The 12,581-nt window shown below is 36.0% G+C and overlaps 1 protein-coding gene across 2 annotated transcripts in view; it reads left to right on the top strand.

Annotated features, from left to right (window-relative positions):
• Positions 1-291: 291 nt before the first annotated feature.
• Positions 292-12,581, top strand: part of LOC149564180 (copper ion binding protein) — a 32,979-nt gene continuing 20,689 nt past the window's right edge. Inside the window, exons 1-2 of one of the 2 annotated variants that reach the window (XM_089827239.1) lie at positions 292-534; positions 714-774. The gene's annotated coding sequence lies outside the window, so the exon portion shown is untranslated. The remainder of the gene's footprint in view (positions 535-713; positions 775-12,581) is intronic. The other variant, XM_089827240.1, reaches the window with a different exon arrangement.

The raw sequence follows: 12,581 nt of genomic DNA, 5'->3' as shown, positions 1-12,581 counted from the left end.
TCCTCTAATTCTTTTGTATAGTCCATTCTTTTGTATCACTCCTACTAACTAATTTTTTTATAATACTAAAAAATTATATAATGTTGAAAAAATAACAATGATATAGATAAAGATGTTTAATTTTTTCTCTTTAACATATTAAAAAATAACTGATATTTATATTATAATAATTAATAAATAATTATTATAATATTATATATTTTTAAATATAATATTTTATGAAATATTTTTTTGTTTGAAAACTATATTTTTCTATATAGTTTATCTAAATTTTTCAAATACAAATACGCTATACCCATTTAACTATACCAATATGCAACCGTATAAATCAACATGTTGGAATTTAGTTTCGGTTCGAAAGTAAGCGTGTGATGTAAGGGAGGAAAAGATGGAAAATTTGCAATTATAAAATTTGGAAAAACCTAATTTGAAATCTTTGGGACAGTGAGAGAGAGAAGAATTTGACATGCATCTGATATTCCAGGCCGTTTTGATCTTTAGACTCTGCAGTATGTTAAATTCGACACCTTCCAGGTGAGTAATTTTTAGCGTACACTATACTCAATCAGAGGGTTAGCTCTATCTCTTTTTTCTTTTTTGTTTTCTTAACCGTTTTTTAGACACTGCTTGTATAACTCTTATGATTCATGAGTATAGATTAAAATCTATATATAAATAAATAATGAGCAGATTTAAATCTATTTGATGGCTAGGATTTGACTGAAGATTTGAGCAATTACAGTAATTTTTGGATTCGAGCAGAAATAAAAACAGGTAAGGGTTTATCTGTTTCTGTTGTTTTACGTGTTGAGTAGCGATTTAAATTTTTTAAGGAAAGATCCGAGGAGTTATAGTGGTGGTGTCTGTGATAGATTTCAATGTTGTGTTTATATTTACGTATTGTCGGTAATTTAAATTGATGGTTCCCTGACCTCATGAGTCATTTTTAGTTCGTGAATAGAAATCCACACTGAAATGCCACATCGAGGTTACTGTACAAGTTGATTATGGCATTGTTTATTATTGTTAGTATTTGAACGTAAAGGTTTTAAATTTGTATTGGCACTAGAAGTTAGAACATACTAGTGCCTTGAAGGGGGATTGGACACCGCTCTTGTCACTTGAAAATGTGATTGCACAAGTAAATCCACACCAAAAATGCCATATCCAGGTTGATTTAATATTTTTATTGGCGTTGGACATGTTACTGTTCTGGATATGAATTGAGCACCAGACATTTTACTTTTAATAGTAAATCCACACCAAGGTTTGACATTATTATTTTCAATCCTCGAAAGCAGATGTTTAACGTTTGTATTGGCATGGAACATGCTGTTGTCCTGAAAGAGAACTAAGAACTGGCCATTTTCATTTAAATATAAATACTGGAGAGAAATGAGAGCATCCCAGAAATTCATCTGAGATCAGTATGCACATCTTGTATACAGTAGTTCCTTGTACAACTTCTAATCATCAAATACAAGTGCATACTACTATGCCATAAAAGCGAAAACATACATAGTTGATTTCCCACAATTAAAACCTTAAAGGAAAGTGATTGCAATTTACCGAACTAAATAAAATTCAGCAGCATTACGACGTACAGATTATTATTCTACAATCATAGAACTAGAAGAATGAGACAGAACAAAGAACACATATACATGGGGAAAACCTTTCTAGGTAAAAATCCCACCTTCCAAACCATCAAGCTAATGTATTATTCAGTAACAAGTTACAATACATTTTTAGCCTTCACATGGAGATTTACATCTTGCTCCATTCTAGAGAAAATCCGGCAGCATAACCCTATGCAAATATCTTCTCATCTCTCACTCTCAATTCTCTACAACAATGCTTGTACTTATAGAGTTTTCATACAAGAGGAAACAGTTTTTAAAGCATCTACATTCAACGCATCTGCAAATTATTTTAGAAACTTCCTTATGCACAACCCTTGCATAAAAACAAAACATAAGAGAATTAATCACCAAAAAACAGAAGCTTTCTGCTTTTTTGCTCCAAGTCATTTCTTGTGGAAGAATCCAACTTCATTTAGCAACTTTCCAAGAAAGCACAAATAAAGTATTAAATCGTGGTAAGGCTGAGTCACCTTATCCCAACAATCTCCCACTTGATGAAGACCTTACAAGATTCAAATTGATGAAACTATATCATCACAGCCATCCATGAAACAACATAAATCATAACATATGCTCTCGTGCTCCAACTAGACACCTGTCCAAGTAACACAAGCATAAGATCCATGTGATAACAAAGGCTACACACACTGCCACCACTCCACTGTGTTCATGAGCTATACAGAAGCATAAAAAACGTCAACTTCTTAGCCCAACAAAACTATTAAGTCATCCTCCAAAAAACAAGATAAAACATCAGCCAGAACAACAACCAAATTGATTGGTCCAATCCAACTGATAAACCCATGAGATTGAAAATAGCATCCACAGTAAATGCTAACTCATCCAATCACCCATACTTCAAAGGTATCCAACACTAGAAAACACATGCCAACAACATAACCAACCCATAAACTGCAACCTCAAGCTCTATGTGCAAACCAGTCGATGAAGACCAAACACATACAAGAACTCCCACTGCATGGGTAATGTCGAATCTGGAAAATCAAAAGCATACTGAGTCTACTGATATCAACACAAAGAAAGTGAAACCATGTAGTACCAAGGACCATCCACAAAGATATGCAAATCTTGTAGCAAAAGCACTGCAAGAAACATCTCTCTCATCCAGTCTCCACAACTCTCCTATGTTCTCCACCTCCAACAAAGAAAAGAGATAAAGGAACCACCTTGTCATCACCAAAAAATAATGAAGTACAAGTGATAACAAATGACCACAAAAGAGTGACCACATAGCTCCAACAAATCTCAAAAAACAATGTTATGTGAACCCAAACATCCAAGAAGATAACCAAGGCCAAAGAGAGAAAGTGCAAATCATAAGCATGTAGCATGTCCTTCTACAAACACTTCTAAATGTCAATTGTGCCATGTATGATCTCCTTCACAATCCCAACAGAAAAGCCACAACAACATCCAAAATCGTTCAACCTCAAGAGATCAAACATAACATGATATCATAAATCTATATGGATGTAAGCCTCTCAAAGAAGATCAAACAATCACATTTCCCATTTTAGGAAATCAGCCCACTACCATCTCCTATTGTCATCATAAATGAAAATACACCTCGAGGAGATAATCATGTTATCCATCTCTCATAATGAATCCTCCAGAACTATCTAACTACAACTCAAGATCCATGAATATGAAAGAAAAGATAAAGCACCTAAAAGTAACATTGGGCAATACCTCTCAAGTGATAAACTGCCGAGTAGACCAAGAATGGGGAATGAGAATGCTCCTCCAAGATATGCAAGTCACCCTATGACTTATCCAAGAACAATCTCCTCATAGGTCTATGTTGAACTCATGTCCAACAAAGGTGTAGGCTCCTCGGACTTTCTGTTAAAATCTCATCAAGAGTATACATCTTAACAACATGTCTCTCATCCCAAGAGAACTCTAGCCTCACTTAAGTCTCCAAGTATCCACAAGCACCTATAATCAATCACTCCATGCAAAACTCCACTGCAACATAGCACTGTCATGAAGTATCAAGCAAATGATCAAAGTACTCAATACCAAGAAATCAAAGCAAGATCAATGTCAAAGCTCCAACCATGGAATCAGGAACATAAACATGACATCATGATCTAAACCATCTCCTCCAAAGAGATAACATGCTTCATCTGATCATATCAAATAACTGTATCATGTCACAACTCTAAACTGGTAATAAAAAGAGAACCATGACATAATAGCCACCATGATAACATATCAAATAAAAGCATAAATAACATCTCTACCAAGGACCCCTTGAATCCTAAAGATGTCAACATCTCCAAACACATGAAGATACCATCTCCAACTAGTGAACCAACAAATGTGAAAGACCCTTCTGCAGCAACAGGATCTAAGGCATCGTCCAACATCTGCAACACTAAAGAAGATCATCCATCACCATATGATGAAAACATATAGCCACTGTTAAAGCTCCCACTGAAACGTGATACCAAGCTCTCCAAGCATATGACACACCATCCTTCAAATCTGAAAATCATCCAGGCCCACACATCACACTAGGTGAAACCAAGATCTCCACACTAAGGAAAGTCAACATGTTTTAGGACTCCATAACTAATTATCCAAGTACTCAAATATCATCCATTCTCTCATCTCAAAGCAACCACACAAATGCACAAGTGACCACAAACAAGGCCAGCTAACAAGTTTGCACCAACACTGAATCAAATCTGGTGGATATAGACAGTCCACATCCAAGTTATCCCACTACAATTAAATGGGTGGCCTACCCACCTAACTGCATAACTTGTAGATCCAATCATTGCAACATGCAAACCCACTATCACATTAGTGACATATGCAAATGAGATCAAATAGAATAATCATGTAGACAACATGACTCAAACACCAGATCAAACACAAATCTGATTTGCCAATTATGTCCACATCAAGCACCATAGTCCAGGAATCCAACAAAGCATCACCACAGAAATGCTGAGTGACTGATCACGTACCAAAATCTCCATGCAGAGAAAGAAAAACACCTACTCTCACCATGCACAAAAAGTGCATGTATGTAGAACTACAACTATCTCATCTAGTACCACTCTAAAGGAACAAGAGTCTAGAAAATAGCTCTTTAGTAGATCCACAAAAAACCACAAGTTTTTTATTTCAGCATGCAAGACGTGCAAAAACATTGTGTTTAAGAACACCCATGCACATCCATACCCACTTCTCATCCAGAAGACTCAAAGTCTGAATAAAATACCAAACAACTGAACTCATAATAATGGATTATCATAGATGAACATCACCATAGATTTTTTTTTTAAGGAAAATCTATAAACCCCTTAGATCCAATGAACAAGAATCCAAGCCATGCATGTATAAACATCCAAGAGGAAAACATAGTACTGGAACTCCAGGCCCACTTGTAGACCAATTCCACAACCACTACTAGTTCATGCATATGAGAGAGATAGGCTATCCAAAAGCTTCCAGATCATCCACTGATCAACTCCATAGCCTCTATGCATTCCAGGTAACAAAAGAGACACTTTCAAATACCCATGCATCAAGAGCTATTCTGCTGTCAACCAAGAGCTCCAGATCAATGTCATTTCAACATGACCAACTCTAATTTTTCTGTCTTCACCATCCTTCAAGAAATGCCTACTGTCTCCTGAAAAACTAAGTCAACAGCAAGACTTCCATTCATCAAAGGATTAATTATCAGTCAATTTCTTCAAAACAAACTTCTTCAAGCTCTGCAAGCTAAAAAATCTTAATAGAAGAAATACCCGTAACCAAAAACTTTGTGAATCCTCACATGCAAGAAACATGCAATTCACAAAAAATGGGCTCGAATACCAATTGAAGGGAAATGAGAGCATCTTAGAAATTCATCTGAGATCAGTATGCACATCCTGTATACAGTAGTTCCTTGTACAGCTTCTAATCAACAAATACAAGTGCATACTACTATGCCATAAAAGCAGAAACAGACATAGTTGATTTCCCACAATTAAAACCTTAAAGGAAAGTGATTGCAATTTACCGATCTAAATAAATTTCAGCAGAATTACGACATATAGATTATTATTCTACAATCATAGAACTAGAAGAATGAGACAGAATAGAGAACACAGATATATGTGGGGAAAACCTTTCTAGGTGAAAAGCCCACCCTCCAAACCATCAAACTAATGTATTATTCAGCAACAAGTTACGATACATTTTCAACTTTCACATGGAGATTTACATCTTGCTCCATTCTAGAGAAAATCCGGCAGCATAACCCTATGCAAATATCTTCTCATCCCTCTCTCAATTCTCTACAACAATGCTTGTACTTATAGAGTTTTCATACAAGAGGAAATAGTTTCTAAAGCATCTACAGTCAACGCATCTACAAATTATTTTAGAAACTTCCTTATGCACAACCCTTGCATAAAACAAAACATAAGAGACTAAATCACCAAAAAACAGAAGCTTTCTGCTTTTCTGCTCCAAGTCATTTCTTGTGGAAGAATCCAGCTTCATTTGGCAACTTTCCAAGAAAGCACAAATAAAGCATTAAATCGTGGTAAGGCTGAGTCACCTTATCCCAACAAATACAGACATAGAGGCCTTGCAGAAAGTTTGTCTGATGCATTAAGCACTAGCCATTTTACGATTAAATATAAATATAGATGAACAGGCCTTGCAGAGAGTTTGTCTGATGCATTACATTCATTTGACTTTATTATGGTTGTTAGACTTAGAAATTGGAGCTTTAGTATCTGTGTACGAGGAGAAACTTCTTCTATCCTAGAGCACAATTAATTGCAGTCAATCTTACTTTTATGTAACTCCGCACTAAAAGTCCACATGGAGGTTTTTGGGCTGCTCACTTTCTCATTTCAATTTTCATAATTGTTAGTCTTCACAAGTGAATTTTTTCAAGTTTATATTGGCATAGAGCATGCTATTTTTATTTGACATGGGCCGTTTTATTTGGTGCACACAAGAAAATAAAGGTTGAATCTTTTTGCATTCTCCTAAAATATGTAAGCTTGGGCCTCTGTCTTGATACTAATGTGTGGGAAAAGAGATACTAGACAAATGAAAGATTGTGGGATGACTCTATGTTCAAATGGAGTCAATAGCCAGTAAGAAAGGTAGTGGCAACAATTCAACTCTCTTTGTACGCAATAAAGGAAAAGGGAAGAAGATGAGGATCTATGTTGACAGCCAAAGGAGGAGGACTTGAGTAAAATCAAGTGTTTCAGTTGTCATAAGTTTGGTCTTTATGCATCACATGTCAAAACAAGAAGAACCAAGGGAAGCAGCAGTAGAAGGAAGTAGTTTAGCCTCTAGAGAAACTTAGATGAATGAGTTTGCTACCAAATTTGAGTTCTCAATGGTAGCTTGTCTTTATATGATCGCAATTCCAAGGAACAATGGGACATCTAACCATATGAATTAGTGTAATGTTAAACTGTAGTTCAGTCAGATTGATATGATCATGAGATTCATTATAAATTGTAAATCATCATTAGATTAATATTCTTTATACATACATATTATTATATATATAATATATATATTACACATTATATTATATATATAATAATTTATATATTATACATATGGTCAGTTATATTAAAATATACTAACCAATGATGATTAACCTTAGAGATATGTCTCTTCATGAGACATGTCTCCTTTTTTTTATATGAGAAGCAAATTTACAATTGGAACACATCTATAACAATGGCAATGTTAGTACATTTGCAGAATACGATCTTTAAATATCAATATTTAATAGTGTTTTACCAACTTAATATAACATTATTCTGGAATTCAGGTTGAGCGTGCTGATGATATCAAGTATATAGTAGTAGGAGTTGGTACAATTCCCTTTCAATTTAGTTAAGTAGCTCTTTAGACTTTGATGACATGTTGTTTGTTCCCACTCTCAAGAATATGTTGCTTTTAGTTTTGTCTATGGAAGATGTAAGGGCTATGCATCTGAACTTAAGGATCTATGAGTTCCTATTATATAGAAGGATCTATTCCACATTGAACACAAGTTATAGGGTTAGAGAAGGCAATCTGTATTGGTTACAGGATGAACCAATTCTAGAAGTAGTGATGAGTAACATCATGGATTTAGAGCCTTCTAGCTTCCAGGAAGTTGTAGAGAAACATATTTGGGAAGATGCCATGGAGTACATCTCCATCATGAAAAATGACGTATGGGACATTGTTGTGAGCTCCAGGTGCTTCCACAAAATTAAGCATGTTCTAGACCATAGCATTAAGAAGTTCAAAGTGAGCTTTGTGGTAAGAGGGTTATCTCAAAAGGAAGGTGTAAACTAGAAGACATTTGCTCCTGTTGCTAGATACAATTCCATTAGAATAGTTAGGTCTCAAGTTCAATGTACGGTTTAGAAGATTCAGTAAATGGATGGTGACGAATTTTCTAAATGGTATCATTGAGGAATAAATATATATAGAGCAACCTTAGGGATCTGAGGTCAGTGAGAAGAGATTGCAGGCTTAAGAAGTCCATGTATGGACTCAAATAGGCACTGAGAACTTGATGTTAAAGGATTGATGAATATTTGCTATGGGTTTTACTAAGAGTGGGGCAGATTTGAATTTTTATCATATATATGTTTGGTTCGATCTACTAATTTTGGTACTGTATTTTGATGATTTGTTCATTATAGGAGTAATGTAGATTATTGCAAGGTGCAAAGTAGATTTAGTTGCTGAGTTTGAGATGAAGGAGATCAGCCTAATGCATTACATTTTGGGTTGGGAGGTTTGGCAAAGACCGGGGAAGATTTTCCTTGGGCAGGTAAGTATATAATTAGGACACTGAAGCAATTCTGCATGGTGGATTGTAGAATTATGGCCACACCAATGGTCACTGATTTGAAGAAGGTTACATCTTCATATTCAGGTAGAATCTAGATTGATCTCATGATGTACAGGCAATTGATGAGTTTGTTAATGTATTTTGTCAACACTGGGCCATATATCTAGTATACGATGAATACCTTGAGTTAGCTCATGATGGAACCAATAAAGTAGCATTGAGTATCAACAAAACGTGTGCTCAGACATCTGATGAGTATGGTGGAATATAGTTTGAGTTATCTCGGTGATGGTGAAGTTGTAGGGGTATATATAGAGTCATATTGGGTAGGTAGTGCAGTAGATTGGAAGAGCACTTCAGGTGTTGCTTTAGCTTGGGTTTAATTATGAATTAGTTTTCCAATTTATAACTTTAGCAATCCTAAGAAATAATCAAAACATCCAGACAAGTAAGATCTAGCAAATTATAACACAAGATGCACACGCAATTTAGATATACAGGTTGCTATCCGTTACTTCTCTTTTGAAACTTTTTTCTTCAAGATATTTGTCTAGTCTTAAATACCAAACTAACACAGGCAAAAGGATGAATAACTAGGGCCAAAGGCTCACCCAGCTATCCAAACCACCCTGCAAGAGTTAACACAACGGAAGCAAATACAAGAAACAACAACCAAAGGAGGAAGAAGAGAGAATACTTTTATTGATTCATCAAAATATCTTCGTACATGCCCTGTTGTAAGGCCTTCTGGGTTACGGCCAATTACAATACATTCATATATAAAGATCCAATAGCAAATTCGCACCTTCAGTTCTGCTCTAAACTCCTCTTTTCTCAAACTTACCTAACTCTAAGCCTAAACACTATATATCCTTGCCAAAATGGCTTACAGACTATTCTAGAACATTACATAAGAGGAAGGCCAACCCAAAAACGGTTTGGACACATCCCAAGAAAATAACTTAACATAAATGTTGCAAACAAAATAAATCCCGCAAGTCGACTCGCAGAAATCACGTCCAAATGCTGACACTCGGCATACACTGGGTAACTCGGCGAATGAAGAGTCACTCGGCATACATTGGGTAACTCGGCGAATGAAGACTCACTTGGCATACATTGGATAACTCGGCGAATGAAGAGTCACTTGGAATACATTGGGTAACTTGGTTAATGAAGAGTCACTTGGGATACACTGGGTAACTCGGTTAATGAAGAGTCACTTGGCGTACACTGGGTAACTTGGCGAATGAAGATCACTTGGCGTACACTGGGTAACTTGGCATACACTGGGTAACTCGGTAAATGAAGAGTCACTTGGCGTGCACTGGGTAACTCGGTTAATGAAGAGTCACTTGGCGAACACTGGGTAACTTGGCGAATGAAGAGTCACTTGGCGTACACTGGGTAACTTGGTGAATGAAGAGTCACTTGGCGTACACTGGGTAACTTGGCGAATGAAGAGTCACTTGGTGTACGCTGGGTAACTTGGCGAATGAAGAATCACTTGGCATACATTGGAGCTATAGTAACTCGGCATTAACATGCAGAATGAACAAAATGAGCAGGATAACAAAGCAACCCAGGATGCTCCTGCATCAGACAACCGGGGTTGAAAGGAATGATTCTCCTGAATCATTGAGATGTCACAATCTGAGTCCAACTCAGATTGCGAAATCCATGAAGCATCTTCAATAGGCCTATTCTTCCACTTTACCAAATATTCATAGTAATCTTTTCCTTTTGTGCTCCTGCCAACTCTCTGATCCAATATCTGTTCAACTTCTTCAATCTGCTTCTTAGGATAATCATCTGATACAACAACTTCATCCTTTGACTCATGATACTTATACAAATCAACAATATTGAATATAGGAGATATATCCATGTCATCAGGTAACTAAACTTCATAAGCATTACCACTGTCAAACTTCTTCAAGATCTTCCAAGGTGCAAATTTCTTCATCTTCAGCTTACTATATGTTCCAACTGGGAATCTTTCTTTAAATGAACCATCACCTCATCACCAACTTGAAGATCATGGTGTCTTTTAGATTGATCAACATTCTCCTTATATTTTTGATTACTTTGCTCCAACCTCAACTTTACTTCCTTATACAAAGACTCCATAAAAGCAGCAAATTTTTCACCTGCAGCGCTTTTCTTTTCTTCACCAGCAACATCTCTCAAATCTGATATACCTCTAGGATGCATTCTAGTAACAATCTCAAAAGGTGTCTTCCCTATACTTCTATTCACAGAATTGTTATATGCAAATTTAGCTTGTGCCAATACCATCTCCCAATTACTTGGCTTATTCCCAACTAAACATCTTAGCAAATTTTCCAAGTTTTTATTCACAACCTCTGTCTGTCCATCTGTTTGTGGATGAAATGTAGAACTGAACTTCAGCTCAGTATCCATCTTCTTCCACAAAGTCTTCCAAAAATAACCAACAAACTTATTCTCTGTCTGAAATAATACTTATTGGTAATCCATGCAATCTCACAATCTCTTTAAAGAAAAGTTCAGCAACATTCTCAGCATCTGATGTCTTCTTACATTGTATGAAATGAGCCATCTTAGAAAATCTGTCCACTACAACAAATATAGAATCATACCCATTCACTGTCTCAGGCAAATCCAAGAACAAAATCCACATTGATGTCAGTCCAAGGTTTCTCAGGAACAGTAGTAGGTGTATACAAACGAGTATTTTGACTCACTCCCTTTGCAACTTGACAAACTCCACAACTCTTCACAAATTTTTGGACATCCTTATACATTTATGGCCTATAATACTTCTCTTTCAGCAAACTCAATGTCTTATCAATTCCAAAATATCCAGCTAATCCACCACTATGCTTTTCCTTAATAAGATTCAACCTCATAGGACTTCTAGGAATACACAACTGAATACCTTTGAACAACATACCTTCTTGAATGAAATATTCATCATACTTACTTATGTGATCTGTCAGATTTGGTGCTCTGCACTCTCTCCACGCCTCAGAAAAATCAGGATCAGCATCATATAACTCTTTCATCTCATCAAAACCAAGAACTTCAACTTTTATTTCAGTCAACAAAGAACGTCTTCTACTCAATGCATCAACAACTCTGTTAGTAACTCCACTCTTATGCTTGATCACAAATGTAAAACTCTGCAAGTACTCAACCCACTTCATATGTCTCTGATTCAATTTATGTTATTGTAAAGCTTTATGATCAGTATACAACACAAACTCTTTAGGAATCAAATAATGTCTCCACTTCTTCAATGCTTGAACAATAGCATAAAACTCTTGATCATACGCAGAATATTTCCTTTTAGCATCATTCAACTTTTCACTAAAGAAAGCAACAGGCTTACCTTTTTGATTTAATACAGCTCCTATTGCATTACCATTTGCATCACATTCAATTTGAAATACTTTGTTGAAATCAGGAAAAGCCAATACTCAAAACTCTTATCAGCTCCATGTGTCCACTTGAATTCCTTTTTATCTCCCCGCATTGTTTCAGTCATAGCATTACAAACAACACTGAAATTCTTTATAAACTTTTTGTAAAAATTAGCCAAACCATGAAATGATCTTACCTCACCCACATTCTCAGGTGTAGGCCATTCCAAAATTGCTTTAACCTTCTCAGGATCCATCTTCAAACCATTAGCTGAAATCACAAATCCTTAATACTGTTGATGCGAGTTTTGTGTCACTACATAACATATTAGTAATTGGATGCTTGATACAGAATATCAAATGCACAATTCCTCTCTTGAAAAGTTATCTCTCATGGGACATGAGTATAACTCCAATGTTCCTTACACCGTTGGATACTTGCTCAGTTGTATCAATGTGATTTGCTGGTAATCACGTAGGCGGCCTTACGTTTTCTTGTTTGAGAAAAATTTGGATCTTGGTGAGAAAATGGAGATGGTGGTTCGGTGTGAATGCTAGATGATGTTGATGGCGCGATGATGGCAATGTAGGGTGAATGGCGATGGAAGGTGAGAATGCCGATGTTTTGGTTTACTTCTCTAACTAACCTCTTCTAAGCATGAAATTTGGCTACTCAAC

The sequence above is a fragment of the Cupressus sempervirens genome, chromosome 4, assembly GCF_028749045.1.
Source record: "Cupressus sempervirens isolate cs-2001-9-10 chromosome 4, ASM2874904v1, whole genome shotgun sequence".
In the NCBI taxonomy this organism is placed as follows: Eukaryota; Viridiplantae; Streptophyta; class Pinopsida; order Cupressales; family Cupressaceae; genus Cupressus; species Cupressus sempervirens.
This window is presented reverse-complemented; position numbering and strand designations above follow the sequence as displayed.